Source organism: Molothrus ater, chromosome 20 (genome assembly GCF_012460135.2).
Source record: "Molothrus ater isolate BHLD 08-10-18 breed brown headed cowbird chromosome 20, BPBGC_Mater_1.1, whole genome shotgun sequence".
NCBI lineage: Eukaryota > Metazoa > Chordata > Aves > Passeriformes > Icteridae > Molothrus > Molothrus ater.
In genome coordinates, this window is record NC_050497.2 from 4,453,017 (window position 1) to 4,469,982 (window position 16,966).

General features: G+C 46.1%; 1 long non-coding RNA gene across 1 annotated transcript; it reads right to left on the reverse strand.

The window, feature by feature from the left end:
- Positions 1–672: 672 nt before the first annotated feature.
- On the reverse strand, positions 673–10,295 carry LOC118693525 (uncharacterized). Its single transcript, XR_004981266.1, has 2 exons — positions 9,878–10,295; positions 673–883 (listed from the first exon to the last, which is right to left on the reverse strand). It is a non-coding gene; the product is annotated as an uncharacterized LOC118693525 (long non-coding RNA).
- Between the last annotated feature and the right edge of the window lie 6,671 nt (positions 10,296–16,966).

Genomic DNA, 16,966 nt, shown 5'->3' on the forward strand with positions numbered 1-16,966 from the left:
CCATGTGGATGATGTACTGAGGTGCACATCTATAAAATTTGCAAGTGACACTTTGCTGGAAGGGACTGCGAGCAGTTTGGGAGACAGGATTGGAATTTAAAAGGATTCTGATTCATCAGAGGAGCAGCAGGAAATCAACAAGATGAAATTCAATAGGACAATGGTGCAAATGACTCCTCAGGAAGGAGAAACCACAGCTGTGTCCGTGAAAGGGAGAAAAACTGCCCTGATGGGAAAGGAGAAGGCTCTGGGGTTCTGGTGCTTGCCAGGATGAATGTGAATTTCCAGTGAGGAGAGGAAAGCCTCCTCTGGAAGGCAGCACCAGGCAGGTCACCCATCCTGCTGGGCTGGGACTGGGGGGCTTCAGCTGGACAGGGAGGGTCGGGGCACCCATGTCCTGATGTGCCCAGAGTGCAGAGATTCAAACAGGGGCCAGCAAGGAGGGGAGAAGCTGCAGGAAACAGGACCTGTCAGAAAAGCTGAAATAGTTAAACCTTAATAAGAAAAGACTGAAAGAGGCCGCAGTGCAGTTCAGTGATGGGCTGCAGGACACCTCAGTGGGTTCTGAGGGTGTAAGACAATTAGTCTGAGGCTTAATTCCCAACAGGAAGGAGAACTGTGTTAAAGTAAGAAATTTTAGCTCTTTAATCAACTAGAAAGGACAGCCATGAATTATCCTTTACTGGGTGCTTTAAAGAATACTTTAATAAGCTTTCTGTTGATGGACATCTAGATCAGGGCTGTTACATTTCTTTAAGCTGAGAAGTGACTTCCATTTCAATTGGGATCCCAATCTCTGTCTTTGGAAGTGATCAGAAAGCCATCCTGGAGATAAATCTCTCTGCCAGAAGCTCCATCAAAATCAATGCAGCTCCATACAATCCTGAAATAGATTTAAGGAAAAATAAATTGTGTTCAGAAGAGTTGTAAGTACATACATTAACAACCAATGTATGCTAATCCATTCCTATCAACCCAATGGTAAAATAATAACATCCAAAAATAAAGTTGTGCTGCTTCTATTTCAATTTTGAAAGAGTTCAGTGTCTGAAATCTCTTCTGGCTTTTTCCCCCCCCCCTCAATTATATAATTTGGGATAATAAGAAGTAATACTTCTCACAAGCCTTTCCTCACTTAAACCATGGTAGCTACAGTATTCTTCTTACTCTTCCTACCCACAGCGGACTTCCTCATAAATAAAGTCTGTGGGAGTCTGGTACTTCACACATGAATATCCTGTCTTTCCCCATGCTCCTCACAATGGTAATTCCTGCCATGGTTATTATTTATTCAAAAGGTAATGAATAATAATAAATAATGTAGATGATTACTGAGGTGTGATTAATGAATAATGATAAATAATGGGGGGGAAGTATTGTTGCTTGTCAGATAATATCTATTTATTACAAACCATGAAGTAGGGCAGGAAAGCCTCATGCAGTGATGAAATAACCACAGTCTTTCACCATTTTCAGAAGGGTTGAAGGCTCTTGGAGTCAAATTTTCTTCAAAATGCTCCATTTTCTATGCATTGATTCCCCTTAACAATCTACATCATGGTAAAACTGCTAGAGGCAGAGAAATGGCACAAATTTACCCCATCTTTTGGGTGCTTAAATAAGCAAGAAACTCTTCTGAAAATCAAATCAGCATTTCAGGTGCTGAGGTCTTGGATATTTGATTCTGAGGGTTTAGTTTGAGTGCATTATTTTCCTTAAGATTGGCCTCACATAGCCAATTACACACATCCCACAGTCTACCACACTGATAGAAACATCATCAGCTGAAAGAAAGAAGAAGGAAAAATGAGGAAGCAAATCCTGCTTTTGATTCTCATCTTAATGGTAATGAGAAAAATTGTGGCTAATTACAAGGGTTAATTGGCGTTTGCACAGGTGCAGATGTGACATGTAAGCACACACTCTGCTACAGATGTTGAAACCTAGTGTTAATTTCCTAAGGAATTACTTTGATTTAACAAAACACAGGCACCTGAACTGGATGTAAACAGGCTCAGTGGCTTAGAACAGCCAGGAATCTGCCCAGGGCATCCAGATCTTGCACTAAAACCTGAAATCACATTCCTGGGGAAGACACTGAGCTGGTTCCTCTCTTACAGGTGAAAATCTGGAAGAATAGTGAGGAAACTGGAGCTGCACTGGCACAGGGTGCCCAGAGCAGCTGTGGCTGCCCCATCCCTGGGAGTGCTCAAGGCCAGGCTGGATGAGGTTTGAGGCACCCTGGGATAGTGGAAGGTGTCCCTGCCCATGGCAGGGGGTGGAATGAGATCTTTAAAGTCTTTTCCACCTCAAACCATTGTGTGGTTCTGAAACAATTGGGTTTTCTCAAGCTTCATGCCTGGCCTGAGCAGAGGTGCAGTTTCCTCAGGTTGTTGCCAAGGCTGCAGAGCCATGGTCAGGCTGTGTCTGCAGCAGGCAGGGGTTTGTGTCTGACACCACAAAAGGCAGAAATAAAAGAACACTTTCCATTTTATTGAGGTGCAGCAGAGAATGGAGCACCTGGGTGTGAGAGGCTCCCTCATTCTGATCCAGGGAGGAGCTGGGCAGCACCACTGGGTTCCTGATAAGCATCTGGTGGTGATTTACTGATTTCCAGATTTTACTTCCATTTAACAGCTGGATCAGCATCCATTGCTCATCTCTTAAGGGGTGCAGCAGAAACCTTTGGTGTGTAAACAGCCTGGCAAGAAATCAGCAAGAGAATGGGTTGGGAAGAGGAGGAAAATTACTTCAGATGATACCAGCAAACCCTGCCAAGATCAGTTTTCCTCCTTTGAGATTATTTGATGCATCACTCTGCAAACTGAAGCAGAAAAGACACAAGAAAAAAACATGGAAAGGAGAGGCTGGAGGCTACCAGGCTCTTCTGGTGTTCTACCAATGATTTGGTGATTAATAACAGGAAACTCACTGAGCTTCTTGTGAGATTTGCCACCTCTCAGGCTTTGTGCTCTTAATCCATTTGATAGCCTTTAGGATATTGTTTCTCTTTTCAAATGGATAATTACTTTTTAAAAAATATCAAAGTTCCACCACAATTTTAATGTACAGCTGCACAGAAATAATGCCAAACCTCTGAGCCTCATTAATCTGTTTCCTCCCCATTTTGCCTGTTGATAGCACGTGGATGTGCATTTCCATTTCTCAGTTCAATTGCTTTCTGCCATCAGTTCATGCACCACGTCCAGGTGCTGTGCAGACCACAGGCTGAGAAACAGTTCTTCAGAGACTGTGCCATGAGAGAGCAAATGTGGTCAGCAGAAGTGGGAAGGTTCATGAATGACCTGCAGTCAACCCTTTTGCTTTCCAGTAGGGTCAGGAAGATCAATGCTTTTGAAGACATGAACTTGCCTGGGCTGTTTTTAAAAGCCTCCACTGATGGTGATTTCACATTCTCCCTAGGCACAGCAGGAAGAGCTCTGAGAGCTCAGCTACCTTGAAAACTAAGGCTGAGCAAGGCAGAGTTTTCCTTCCATCCATGAAGACCTTGGAAAAGCAGAAAAGCAGGCAGGAGAAGCCCAGAGAGAGCCATGAATGACCCCTGTGGGAAGGCAGCAGCTGGCAGCCACCTCAGCCTCAGCACGTGGAGATGAATTGCAGGTGCTCCCATCCCATAAGTCCATGAAGTTCCCTTTCACTTTAATATTTATGGGAAGCCACTCTAACATATCAAAGGTGTGCTCATCTTTACTCCATTACTCATGAGAGGGATAACTCAATGTGTCAAAGATGCCCTGATCAAGGGGCAATTTCTCTTCTCCCCATGCCAAATGCAGACCAGGTGGAAATGGATGCATCTCCAGGAAAATTGTATCTTTTCATGCTGGCACGGAGCAGAGCCCTCTTGCTCAGTCTACTGGAACATTTCCCAGACACCAATGTCAGCTCCTCAGCTCAATCCAGTGCACATCACATGGCCCCTTTTCTTTAAGCAGCCCTACAGAAAGAACAGACTGGAATCGTGCTTTCATGCTTTAGTACTTTGTTTAAGAGCATGAAATTGTCTCTTGGTGAGAAAGATGGAGGCTTTCAAGCTGGCAAAGAAGAGACATTTTTAAGCACTTTAACCCAGAGGGATGTAATAGCTGCTGAGGCTGGGATTCATCTCCCTTCCCTGCAGAAGAGGAGCAGGGAGAGGGCTGGGATAATCACCCCAATCTCTCTTCAGGCTGGGGCTGTGGGTGCCTCCCCAGAGGATCCCTCTGACCCAGATTAGAGCCAGCTCTGGAGAGGGAAATGAGGCCTCTTCCAGGGGAGCCTGGTGCTGCTGGCTGCAGAGGCAGCCTGGTGTGACCACATCAGCCTCAGGGGTTGAACACCTAGATGGGTAAATTGAGGAAATGAGTCTCCCTCTGCCTGGCATACAGAATTCCAGCAGTGTAAATCCCTGTGCACTAAGAGCAGTTTATGAAATTCTGCTTCAACCTCGTGTCAAGTTCTGAGAAATAAAAAAAAAACAAACCAAAAAACCAAAAACTGGGGGAAAGTATCCTTGTGAAGCCATTTTATTTCAACATTTTAAAAAATTCAGAAATTCTGGGGTGCTCCCAGCCCCAAAAGTTGCTTTGGAAATCCCAGGGAAATTCCATGCACAAGCCAGGCTTAGGGAAGGTACCCAGAAAAAAGAACAATCTTTGGAAATAAAATTGCATAGGGAATAGAAAATGAGCAATGAAGCTTCAAAAAGTCTTTTTTTTTCTTCCCTTTTTGAATCTCAGAATTCCTCTGGCTTCATCATTATCTGTCATACTTAGGAAGGCTTAGCATGAGTTTTCATTGACCTTTGGGGTTTTGTTGTTGTTGTTGTTGTTTTGGGGGGAGGGTTTGGTGTTTTCTTTGTTTCCTTGACTTATTACTCCCCCCTTTTTCTGTACTTCTGCATCTCCAAATAAATCCAAGAGAGCTTTATTATTTATAAAGCAGCATAAATATCTCTGGTGCTTTACACACCAGTATAAATGTATTATCTGCCCTCAAAGGGGTCTCAGCTTCCAGAAAAACCAAAGCCTGTGGAACAGGTGGAGGAATGGGATCATCACCAGGGCATTGGGATGGAGAGGGCACCACCATCAACACTTCTGTGGGAGAGGGTGGTGCCTTGTGGGGCCCCTGCCCATGGCAGGGGTTTGGGGTGAGGTTGGCCTTAAGGTCCCTTCCAGCCCAAACCATTCTGGGATTCTGTGATCTTCTCTAAAGGGAGGGCTGTACATTTGAAAGCCTTCAACGTGAAAAGCAAACAAAAGAGAAGCTGAGGACCAGTGGTCATTTTATCGTAGAATCATAAAATCCTAAAATGGTTTGGGTTTGAAGAGACCTTGAAGCTCATCTCATAACCCCTCACCTCCCACTGTCCCAGGCTGCTCCAAGCCCTGTCCAACCTGGCCTTGGACTCTTCCAGGGATCCAAGGGCAGCCTGTGGGCAACATTTTATTTATGCTTCATGAAGGGTTGCTTCAGACAAGCTCAGTCTTGTCTGGGGGCTGAGGGGCAGCTGTCACCTGCGTTATTTAATCAGGAGAAACAGAGTCCACCATCCTCCCCCCAGAATATGAACCCAAGATCAATGGCAACTTGAATGTTCTGTGGGGACAAGAGGAGACTGGAATACTCCAGCAGAGCTCATTTGGATGCCACCTGGGTCTGTGCAATTCTAATGCAGCACTGTCAGTAGGAATGCTCTCCCTCTTCTCTGAAAACAACATTTTGAGTGTTGCCTGTGTGGAAGGTAAAGAGGCCCAGACAATCAATGTGTTGAAGTGCATGGCTTTGAACAGGGTGGGGAGATGGAAAGTCATTGAGGAATAAAAAAAATGTTTCTGGGTACTGCTGAAGTACATCCTGTGCTGTGCAGTCTTGGAGCAAGCGTGATCTATTTTGGCTAAAATGGCCATGAGATGTTTTCGCAATGCAGAAAAGGAAAAAGCTGGAATTGCTGCTTTTAAACCAGAAAGTGAGAAAAGGAAGATGATGTACACAAGTGAGGCAGATACCATCTCAAACACATCTTTGTTGGCTCTGTGTTATGAGAATAAGCTCTACAACACCTGTGGACACAAAATGCATCAGGCTGCACACCTCCATGGCCCTGCACACAGCAGCACATGCACACACTCCTCCTGCATCCTGCATGAGCTCTGTTGCATTTTCCAGCTCCAAAGCTGCTCAGGGGGCATTCCTGAATGCCCTGACCACACACAGACAAGATATACACAGCACAGACTGTGCATTCTGCTCGGTTACATGACAATTTGCCATTGAAATCATTATCACAATAATTACTATGGGTGCTGGGATGTATTTCATCATCCTACCTGAGCCGGTGGGAGGGGAAAATGGAACCACCCCAAAACCAGACCTAATAAGATCTGCCTGGGTTAATACAGGGATATTCTCAGAGCTCTTGTACATGCATTCATCACCCCAAAACTCACATGGATACACATCCTAAATTTCCATTCCCTCCTTCACCCAGGAACAAACCTCCATCTAAACTTAGGACTAACTCTGCCCAAACCTCAGCTGCCATCTATTTACTCCCACACACTCCCTTCCATAGACAAAAAAATTTCCCATCACTGCATTCCTTCTTACCCTGCAGTCAGAAATAAGTCCCAGGAAGCTGCCAGAGGTTTAGAAGCTAAGCCAGCCATGCACAGCTCCACTGCTGCTGACATTACCAGACAGCATTAATTTAATTCCACTCAGTTATGCTTTTAAATTTGATTTGAAAAATGTGTCATAAAATACCATTAAGTACAGTGCAGCATTTTGAAGCAGGCTGTGATGTTCCCTGCACTGACAAAGTCATGGGGAAGGGAATGTAATTTTCATAGCTAAGTACTGGGGGGCATGTTGGGAGAGATTCCTTTAGAGAGTGGGTTGAGTGAATCAAGAATCTTGAATAAACATTATATTCACTAAATAATTTCATGGTGTAGGAGATCCAGAGACCTCTGATTTCATGCTTTAAGGCCAAGGGTTGATGGAGAAAGAAAAGGTAAATACAAAGAGGAGAGGAGAGGAGAGGAGAGGAGAGGAGAGGAGAGGAGAGGAGAGGAGAGGAGAGGAGAGGAGAGGAGAGGAGAGGAGAGGAGAGGAGAGGAGAGGAGAGGAGAGGAGAGGAGAGGAGAGGAGAGGAGAGGAGAGGAGAGGAGAGGAGAGGAGAGGAGAGGAGAGGAATCTGTGAAGCAGATTTCATACAATCATGGAGTGGTTTGGGGTGGAAAGGACCTTAAAGATCATCCAGTTCTGTCCCCCTGCCATGGCAGGGACACTTCCACTGTCCCAGATTGCTCCAAGCCCCATCCAGCCTGGCCTTGGACACTTCCAGGGATCCAGGGGCAGCCACAGCTTCTCTGCACCCTGTGCCAGGGCCTGCCCACCCTCACAGGGGAAGAATTTCTTCCTAATATCCAAAGTAAATTTATCCTCTTTCAGTTTAAAGCCAGTCCTCCCTGTCCTATCACTACATGTCCATGTAAACACAAAAATCACCACCTTTTGATGGCAGGGTAAGGTTTAACTGGTGCCCATTTTAGCTCCACATCCACTCTCTGGGAAGTTTCATCCCTCGCAGCAGGCATTAGAGTCCAGTATCATTTTTGGTTTTCCAAAACACAACTTTTCCTCCAATTTCCATGGGCAGCCCATTTGTTCAGCCTTGTGCTAGGCATCCTCAGAAGTACCTGCACACAGAGCTGGCTTGTCTTCTGTAGGAGCTGGCACATAGCACCTACAAACCCATACCTGGTAAGGAAGGAGCAGATGGCCTCAGGAAAAGGGCTGTGTTGGAAACATTTTCTCCTATCCAACACCTCAGATTCTTTCTTCCTCTATGCTCAATCTGATTTTTATTCTGAGAAGGCAAAAATTGTTACTGCCTGATTTGTAAGAAAAAAAATATTTGAGTGAATAAAAAAAAAATTATCTGTTAATTGTCATAAATTTGGGTTTCACTTTCGTTTTGAAAATGTCATAATTTCAGACAAAAATAAATACTAATGAGGGAGTTAAAAAAAAATTCCTGGTGCCCAATATGTCAGAATTTCCTCCTGATGGTTTTGCCCCTGAGGGATGGGGCTGGTGGCTGTGGCACCCCATGAGGAGCTGGCTTAGGGGCCTGCAGTTCTCTGTGCAGGTCCTTGGCTTCCCCCCTGCTCCTGTTGTGATCCTGTGTGTTTGTGGGGATGAATCTTTTTATCACAGAACCTAACACTGACCAACAGCAAAAAAAGATGTGATAATGAGTGTATCTGGACAGCTTTGCTCTGGGTCCTTAAGTCAGCCTTAGAAAGATGGAATGCATTGCCTTCACCCTTTTAATTTAAACCTAAAGTGTGGCTCCTGCAAAGTACCCAGTGAGGGGCTCAGAAGTCTCATTTTCTGAAGTGCTGCCCTTTCATCACTCTCCCTTCTCATCTTGCCCACTTCTCTCTCCCTCTTCTCTCCATTATAATTTTCCCTTTGACCCTGTGATTCTCCAAGCAGAGAATGGGATGGCTGCCTGTCCTCAGCCCTTCCCAGGGACACAGCTGTGAATTCTGAGGGACTCTCACCCTGGCCCTGCTCCCTGACAGCCTTGAAGCCCCTGGAGCACACCTTAGGAATGCTGAGCCATCCACAGCTGCCCAGTCCTGCCTGCTGGTGCTGGCACACACCTGGAATACTGAGCAGCCCACTCCTCACACTGGAATATTGAATGACCCTCAGCCTCCAGCTCTCCCTGAATACCAAACAGCTCTGCACCTTTACAGTGTCTGGAGGGGGAGACGTGGCTCAAAACCAATCCTCCTGCAGCAAGGGGAAAGAAAAAATAAAAAGGTTTGAAAAGATACAGAGAGTCAGGCTGAAGCTGTGGAGTTGGATCCTGAGCTGGGATTTTCCAAAGATGCTATGGAATATAAAGTGCCCAAATGTTACTGGAGGATGTGCTGGGAGCTCAGCACCTAGTGTAGCTTCTCCAGATATATATTTTTTTTTAAATCCAGTTTAAAATTGAACATGTTTCCTGGTGCACAGAGAAGGGCATTGCTATTCTTAGCAGGTCCTGGTGTCAGCAACACAAGGACAAGGAGCATCTCTGCACTTGGAGAGGGTCAGAGAGGCTGCAGACCTTGTTTGTGAACTTTCAGTGACCTACTCGTGAAGCCCAAACACTTGCTGATTTTTCCTTTCCTGGGGTACCTCAGACAGGAAATGCACAACAAAGGTTATTTGGAAACTCATTTTTCCCCTCCAGGGTGTTAACACAAGCTTTACAAAGGCTTATAATCCCTTTAGACAACAGCAGCAAGAGCAGCAGCAACTACAAAGCCCTGAGCTTGGAACTCAATCCCCTGGTGATGGGCTGAACCCTCTGCTGAGGTTGCAAAGGAAAAGAGAAAGGTGTGAAGATATTTACATCAAACACACAGAACAAGAGAGGATTTTAATCAAACTTCTCTTTTTCATCTCTTCTTTCTTCTCTTGGAACCTGCTCTTTCTTTATCCTGATGAAACTCAGCACTTGTATTTTTTTTTTCCCTCCCCCCTGTATAAAGGAGGATTAAAAAAAAAAAAAAAAAAGAAATAATCACAATCCCGCCTGAAAACTCTGAGTATTAAAAACTCCAGGGCAATGCATCTCCAAAATCTGTAAGACTGTAAGAAGATAAGAGACAAAACCCCACGGAAATATTTCCTCTGTGTGTCTTTGGAAGTTGCAGGCGCGTGTATAATACCCCTAAACCAGGGTAATCTGCTTGCCTCCTCCTGCCTCTCCTGGTGCACGAGGATGTTCTTAGCATTAATATTCCTCACACTCCAGCAAATGAACACCCAGGAGGCAGCTGACTCAATCAGTGCTTGTTTTACTTACTGTGTATCGCTGGGAACAAACCATAAACCAGAGCACGGCAGATCCGTAATGCTCATCTCAATCTGCTTCCCCTGCTTGTTCCAGCCCTGATGAACCTTCCTGTGCAGCCAGAATCAAAGGAAAAAAGAATTAAGAAATGCATTATAGCAAACACATTAGCAACGTGTGGTAAATTACCATCGGAGATTCCAGTTCCTCGTGGTAGGAGGGTTTGTGGATAAACACATTTGTTTGCTTCCTTTTTCCTGCTGTCTTCTCCAATGTGTGATTATTCCTCAGTGACATCACAGCTCCCAGGTCTGACGTCATGACTGCTCCCACAGAAACAAAATTGAGTCAAGGACCCGTTTGAAACCTGGAGGAAAGATAATTTGGAAAAGGTATTTGTCTATTCTTTCCCATAGAACTGATGGGCTCCTACGACTGCTGTTTGAAGGTTGGAATTTGTTTTAATTAGGATGGCACAATCACAAAATGCAGAGGAGCTAGCTGTTATTTTTGGAACAGATACAGCTGCAGAGGAATTGAGAGAGAAGCCTGTACAGACCATACAGATGAGCACATTTCACACAGACAGGATGACAGGTCCAGGTGGATGGGGTGTGATATAGGGATCTTGGATCTCTCTGATCAATTCCTGCTATCCCTGGTGGAGATCTCCAGTGCAGTCAGCAGCTGGAGGGTGTTGGTTGGATCTCTAAGGACTGCAGTGGGAGCACAGACACTTTAAAAGTGGGATCCTAAGTGAGGAGTGATGGATTGTGCCTCTCCACCTTCCCAGCATCAAAGCCTGCCTTCCTATCAATTCCTCACAGATCTGCTCACCCTAAACCTCACTTTAACCCATCCTACCATTGGTCACTCTATTGACTTGTATGAGTCTCCCAGAGAGGCTCTGATTGAATTTGCAGCAGAAGATATAGATCCAAAGAGACAGAGAGGGAGATGATGCTGGGGCGGTGGAAAAAGCTTCAGGAGAAAGCTGCCTCTTGGGAAGGTGATGCTGTGGAAGTTCCTTTGATCCATGGAAACTGGAGAGGAGCTGAGAGTGGTGAAACAAGCTGTAGGCACAAACATGACTGTAAAGTCATGTAAAAAAATATTAATACCGAGAGGAAATTGAACAAAGACTTGAATCTAAGATACGAGATTTAGATGGGGGGATATTCCCAGTGAATTTCCTAACAGACACATGGGAGCCTTTCAGAGAAGATGGTAAGTGAGGGGCAACTCTTAACAAGACCTAAACTGGGTGTGTGAAGGGATGACCAGCATGGCTGGCTGGCCAGTGGTGTCTCATGTACAAAGTTTGGTTATAAGTTCAGCCAGCATGACTGCAATGGCAAGAATTTTGCTGATAGTGAGGCTCCTCTTTGCTCAGGCTCCTGATCCTCAGGGAAGGGATGAAGGTGGCCATGACCAGCCAAAGTTTATCAAGCCAGCCTCCATCCAACAGCCTTTGCTTGGCTGGTGGGCAGGAGAAGGGAAGGGAATGCAGCTGCAATTGGAGGGGGTGATTTCATGCTCTGGGGATTCTCCATTCACTGCATTCATCAGCTCCAAGGCCAAGAGCAGCCTGTGGGGTCCCTGCCTCCTGCCCTGGGACCTGGATTTGCCTTTGCCCACCCACCCTGAGGCGTTGTTTTCCAGCAGGGTGTTCTTGGAGCAGGCTGCACTTCCAGCAGGGCCTGGGCAGCAGCAGCCTGGCAGTGCCAAGCTCTAATCCAAGCACTGTGCATGGTCTGGATGTCTGATAAACAAACAGGGACTTTGCCTGATTTTGCGTGTTTTGTGTTTTAAGTGAGACTCAGAAAACTGTCTCAGTACTGTGGGATATGTCTGTCACAGACATCTTTTATGGAAAATCCTTTCCTTAGGAGTTTTCCTCCTGAGAAGCTGAGAGGCCTCAGGAACAAAATGTAACCAATGGTTATCTGCTGCTGTGGAATGCAACAGGTGCATCTGGGATTGGGCTCATGTGGTTGCTTCTAATTAATGGCCAATCACAGCCCAGCTGGCTCGGACTCTCTGTCCGAGACACAAACCTTTGTTATCATTCTTTCCTATTCTATTCTTAGCCAGCCTTCTGATGAAATCCTTTCTTCTATTCTTTTAGTATAGTTTTAATGTAATATATATCATAAAATAATAAATCAGCCTTCTGAAACAGGGAGTCAGATCCTCGTCTCTTCCCTCATCCTCAGACCCCTGTGGACACCATCACATTTGCCTGATTCCCAGGAATTTGTGTCTCAGTTTGGGACACAGCATTCCAAAGTGTTCTGCCTCATGCTGAGTGATGCTTGGTTCAATTTGATCTCCTACCCATAAGAAAAGCATTCTAGGGGCCTTGAAACAAGCTCTGTTGTGATAACTCTGTTTTTCCTTCCCTCAGGTTTTGTTTACTCACCTCAGTCTCCTTGCCCAGAGCATGCAAATAATGGCAATGCAGAGAGGTGCCCCAGGTTGCTTCCTATCCCATTCTTCCTGAGAGGACATCCCCTATTGTTCTTTCTAGGAATTTGAAGCGGTTTCCAAGGACCCGGAGGGACAGGCAATAGCTGGTGACACAATGCCTGAGTGCTGCAAAACAAACAATTTGCCCTCCAGCAAGCACCAGTTCCAGCACGACTGGGGCCAGCTCTGACTTCCCTCCACTCTTCAGTGCATTGTTTGGAAGGTCAAGCACCTTCTCCTTGCTATTCGCTCTGAATCCCAAACAAAAGAGGCAAAAGAAAAGGTGGCTCTGTAGGATGAGGTGCTCTGAAGATCAAGGTAAAGACTGGCAGGTCACAGGGAGCTTCTCTGCCAGTCTTGGCCCCATGTTTTGATTTAATCTCTGGGCATATGAAATAGGCGAACATTTGCCCACCTAGAGGGATGTTTATAATGCAAAGATCTGGCTTCCTTCCTGTAAAAGGAGTTTTAATCACTTGCTGTCTGCTCAAAAATATGGAGCACACACTCCTCCAGTTGAGCTATGGCAGAAACAGGGATTTCTGTAAGATTACTGAGGGGTAACCTCAGTGCCAGCCCACTCCTGGCTCTCCTTGGCCCATGCAGTGGTGCTTTAGGATCACAGGATCATTAAGGCTGGACAAGACCTCTAGGTATGGACCTTATACTGCCAGGTTCACTAATCATCACCCCTACATGTCTTTTGAACACTTCCAGGGGAATTCCAGCACTTCCCTGGGCAGCCTCTCTCACAGGCCAGAGCCTCAGTGATGCAGAGTGTCCAAATTATCAACAGGAAAGGTTGGGAGGATGTGAGAGCTCTCAGCCAGTTACTGTCACCTCAATGTCCTCTTCAAGAGATTCATGAGGTGCCCTCAGCTTGCCAGATAAATCCATTCTGTGGTGTCACATCCCTCAGTGATGCTGGGATCCCCTTCCTGCTCCAGCTGGACCCTTCCAGCCCATCCAGCTGCCCCAGCTCCCACTGGAGAAATCCTTGCAACCCTTTCCAGCATAAAGCATGCATTTTGCAAAGGCTGGGGAAAGAAATCCAACTTCCCCAGTCAGATTTGGAGGATTCATGGCTCCAGAGCAGGCAGCCCTGCTGATTTGAGAACCAGGAACAGGCATGCACTTGGGTTGCTTAAAATAGAATGGTTTCTCTGTGTCAGCATCTCCTGCTCCTCCATCCCCCACAACATTTTCTGATTGCACCCTTGAAGTGTCACCTGCACATCACATTTTGGAGAATGGCAGCTGAGTCCTGGGTTTGGAGGGAGACTGGGAATACTGAGGAGGAAGAGAGAAGCTTCATCAGCAGAGTCTGAGAGGGAGGGAAAAAAGAGGAAGAGGAAGAAAAATACCAGTCCCTTCAACAGCAAGGCTCTTGCCTTATTACCTGATGGGGCACAACTGCAAGAAGTGCACTGGGTCAGAATGAGAATCAAGGACAGCTGTCACTACCTGTTCTGGGGTGAAGAGAGTGGAGGAGCTGTGCCATAACCCTCAGGACCTGGCAGTGCGTTACCAGCAATGCCCTGATTGTTGCTTGCACTGACTGCAGGGGTGCTGCTCACTGCTGCTGCTCCCCTCACCACCTCCCCTCCAGACCTGGGAACTCTTTAAGGTATGGGATTTGTATCCCTCAATGCAGGGACCTCACCCACACATGCCACAGGGGCCCAGAGCCCCATTCCAGCCCAGCCCAGGGCCACCCATCCCTGCCCCAAGGGTTCTGTGGGGTCCTGGGCTGCCCTGCTTGTCCCCATCACTGTCTTGCTCCTTGGCTGGGGTGGTCCCAGCCCCCAGGGAGCCCCCAGCTCCCTGTTGCACCCAGTTTGTCCCCTGATATTGTCTCTGAAGGTGAGAAGTGCATGTTGGATCAGCCAACTCCAAGCACAGACCCCTTGGAACAGAGACTCTTCCTTGTGTATATACAGCACTCATATTTCAGATCATCTTGGCTTCCTAAAATAATACTAAGTAATACTTAAAGAAATTTCCCACCTCCTCTGCATACCAAATATTGTCTGCTTTTGGGATCAGATACCTTTTTTTCCTCTTCCCTGAACGCATGTTGTTTACCACACAATCCATAATGGATCGTACAAAAAGACTCTGTTTTATTTTTCTTACAGGCATCCAGCTAATGGATGAAGTAATTTAGTGAGGCTATTGTATTTCACTCAATAGGCTGTATGTAGATTTGTTGTGAAGGATAAAATGTTCCCTCTTCAAACACTAACAATGGGAGCACAGTCTACCACTGACCTTGTACTCTGCTGCTGTGCTGTGTGCAGGCAACAATGGGAGCCCTGGTGATGGGCAATGCAGACACAGAAATGTTTATTTGCAGTAGCAGGGACCCATCCTCTTCCACAGAGCATGTGTTGGTGTTCACCTGTGTACAGGGTACAAATATTCACAGTGTTTTAAGGTTTAAGTGAACGCCTCTGATTTCTAAATGTCCTGAATAAAAGAGTTGTTTGTAAATACCCATTTCAGAGGTCTTCAAAATTTAAAAACTGTGAGCTTCCCCTGGTCTTTGTGTGTGGGTATGTGTGCTTTCAACAGCTCTATGAGTGAGGGACCTAGAGTGCCTTCTCTCCTCTGAGAAATAGCTGTGGTTCTAAAGGATAACAATCAGCATCCACGCAGGCTTTTAAACCCAGTATTTCCTAATCATGGGCGCAGTAAGTTCTGTTGAACCTGGCAAACATTTTCATACCTTCTGAGGTGCAGAAAGATTAGCTGAACTTGTGTCTGTGAATTAATAGAGAGCATAAATGGAAGTGTTCTCCAGTGTTCTGGGATGGGATCCATCCCAATTCATTAACCACCTGAGAGTTACAGATCTTGCCTGGGCTAGTTGTTCAGGGTCTATCCAAAGGCTGTGCACAACACTGTACCCCTCACAGTGGTTATTCTCACACCAGCTCTGGTATCCAGAGAGATGGGACCAATAATCTGCAACAGATGCCTCTGGATTCACCTTCTAGTGTTGCTGAGACTAAACCCCTAAATTTTAGTTGGCTACATGTAGCTCAGAAACTTTCCTCCAATTAATGAATGAATCTTTCAGTGGCCTGGGGGTACATGTGGCCTATCCTTAGTACTCAGCAGGACATGAGTGTCTCCTGGGCAGACATCAGTTCTTCCAGTCCTTGCACCATCCCCTGGAAGCCAAACCCCTGAGAAAGAAACTGCCTGACAGGTTCCCTCCCTCTGCTTTGGCTTGAATGCAAACCAGAGGAGGTTCCACCCAAGATAAGCACAGTTGGAAGGCACCAGGGATGATGCTGTGGCCACATTCCTGCAGGCTTTCATACAGTCAGAGCTCCCTTTCCATTCTGACATTCCCTTGTGTGCCTCCTCTGGGAGGTTCCTTTCAGGCCAGGAGGGTCCCAGCTCAGGTGAGAACCTACAGGTGTGATGGTAATGCCATTGGTAATGGTAATTCCATGTCCTGTGGCTCCTCCTGGCCCTTGGATAATGCCTAACCTGAAGCCATTAATTGCAGCAGGGGAGCCCTGCTGCTTTTCAAACACTTGGATTTGCAGATATGAATGAACCCAGGGTCCTGTGAAGCTGTCTTCTGTTTTAAGTTCAGACATCTGACTTGTGTGTCTGATAGAACTGCCTGGAACCCCTAAAGCTCCTTGTAAAACCAGCAGAGTAAGGCTTGGGGGGAAAAAAAGGAATCCATGCCAAGATCTTGACTTATCTGTTCCAAATCTGGACGAGCTAATCCTTTGCTGGCTACAGAAGGAGCTGAGGAATCTGACCCGCTAAACTTGGATGCCCAGGATGTCTCACATGAGTCAGTGTGAATGAGAGATGATGCATTAAGACTTTATTAGTATCTGACAGCCTTTTGATCATGGCAGAGAGCATTTACAAGCAAAGACAAGAGGGTGGGATGGGTGCCAGCCTGTCTGACTCTGGGTTTGTTCCAGCGTGTCTCAGCTCATGGCTGTCCTGCAGCCTCCTCTCCACAGGCCTCTTCCTCTCTTAATTAACAGACAGAATCCCAAAAGTGTTAAAACTGTGCCTTCCTCTCCTGGAATTTAATTTCTCTAACTTTTCTCAAAATAAATTTTATTTTTTGCTGTTGCCAAGATAAAGCATCTTCTTCCACAAACTTCCTCCTCCTTTTGTCTTCACTTCTCCCTGAGCAGCAAAAGTCTACCAGGCCTCAGAGGAGAGGTTCTCTTCCAAATCTGTTCCTATCTGCACTCTCCACACCCACAATCTTGCTCTCCAGAGCAGTGTTTTCCTGGTCCAGTGCTGGAAACCTTCAGGTTTCTACAAACTTTGTCCAACCAAAGCCCCCACAGGGCTTTCCACAGCTCCAATGGAATTTTTTTTTTTGTAGAGCACAGGATACCAAATGTCTCTCCTGAGCAGATGAGGTTTGTCACTTCCACTTCAACCTCCAGAGGTCTAAAAATCTTCCAAATAACCCTTTCTGAAGAGGCTGCCCTCTCCTCATGTAGGCACTGATGGTTGCTGCTGTCCTGTGTCATTCTGAGGGTGTAATCACGGAATCATCAAGGTTGGAAAAGACCTCCAAGATCCCCAAGTCCAACCTTTAGCTGAACACTATCTTGTCAATTAACCATGTCATCAAGT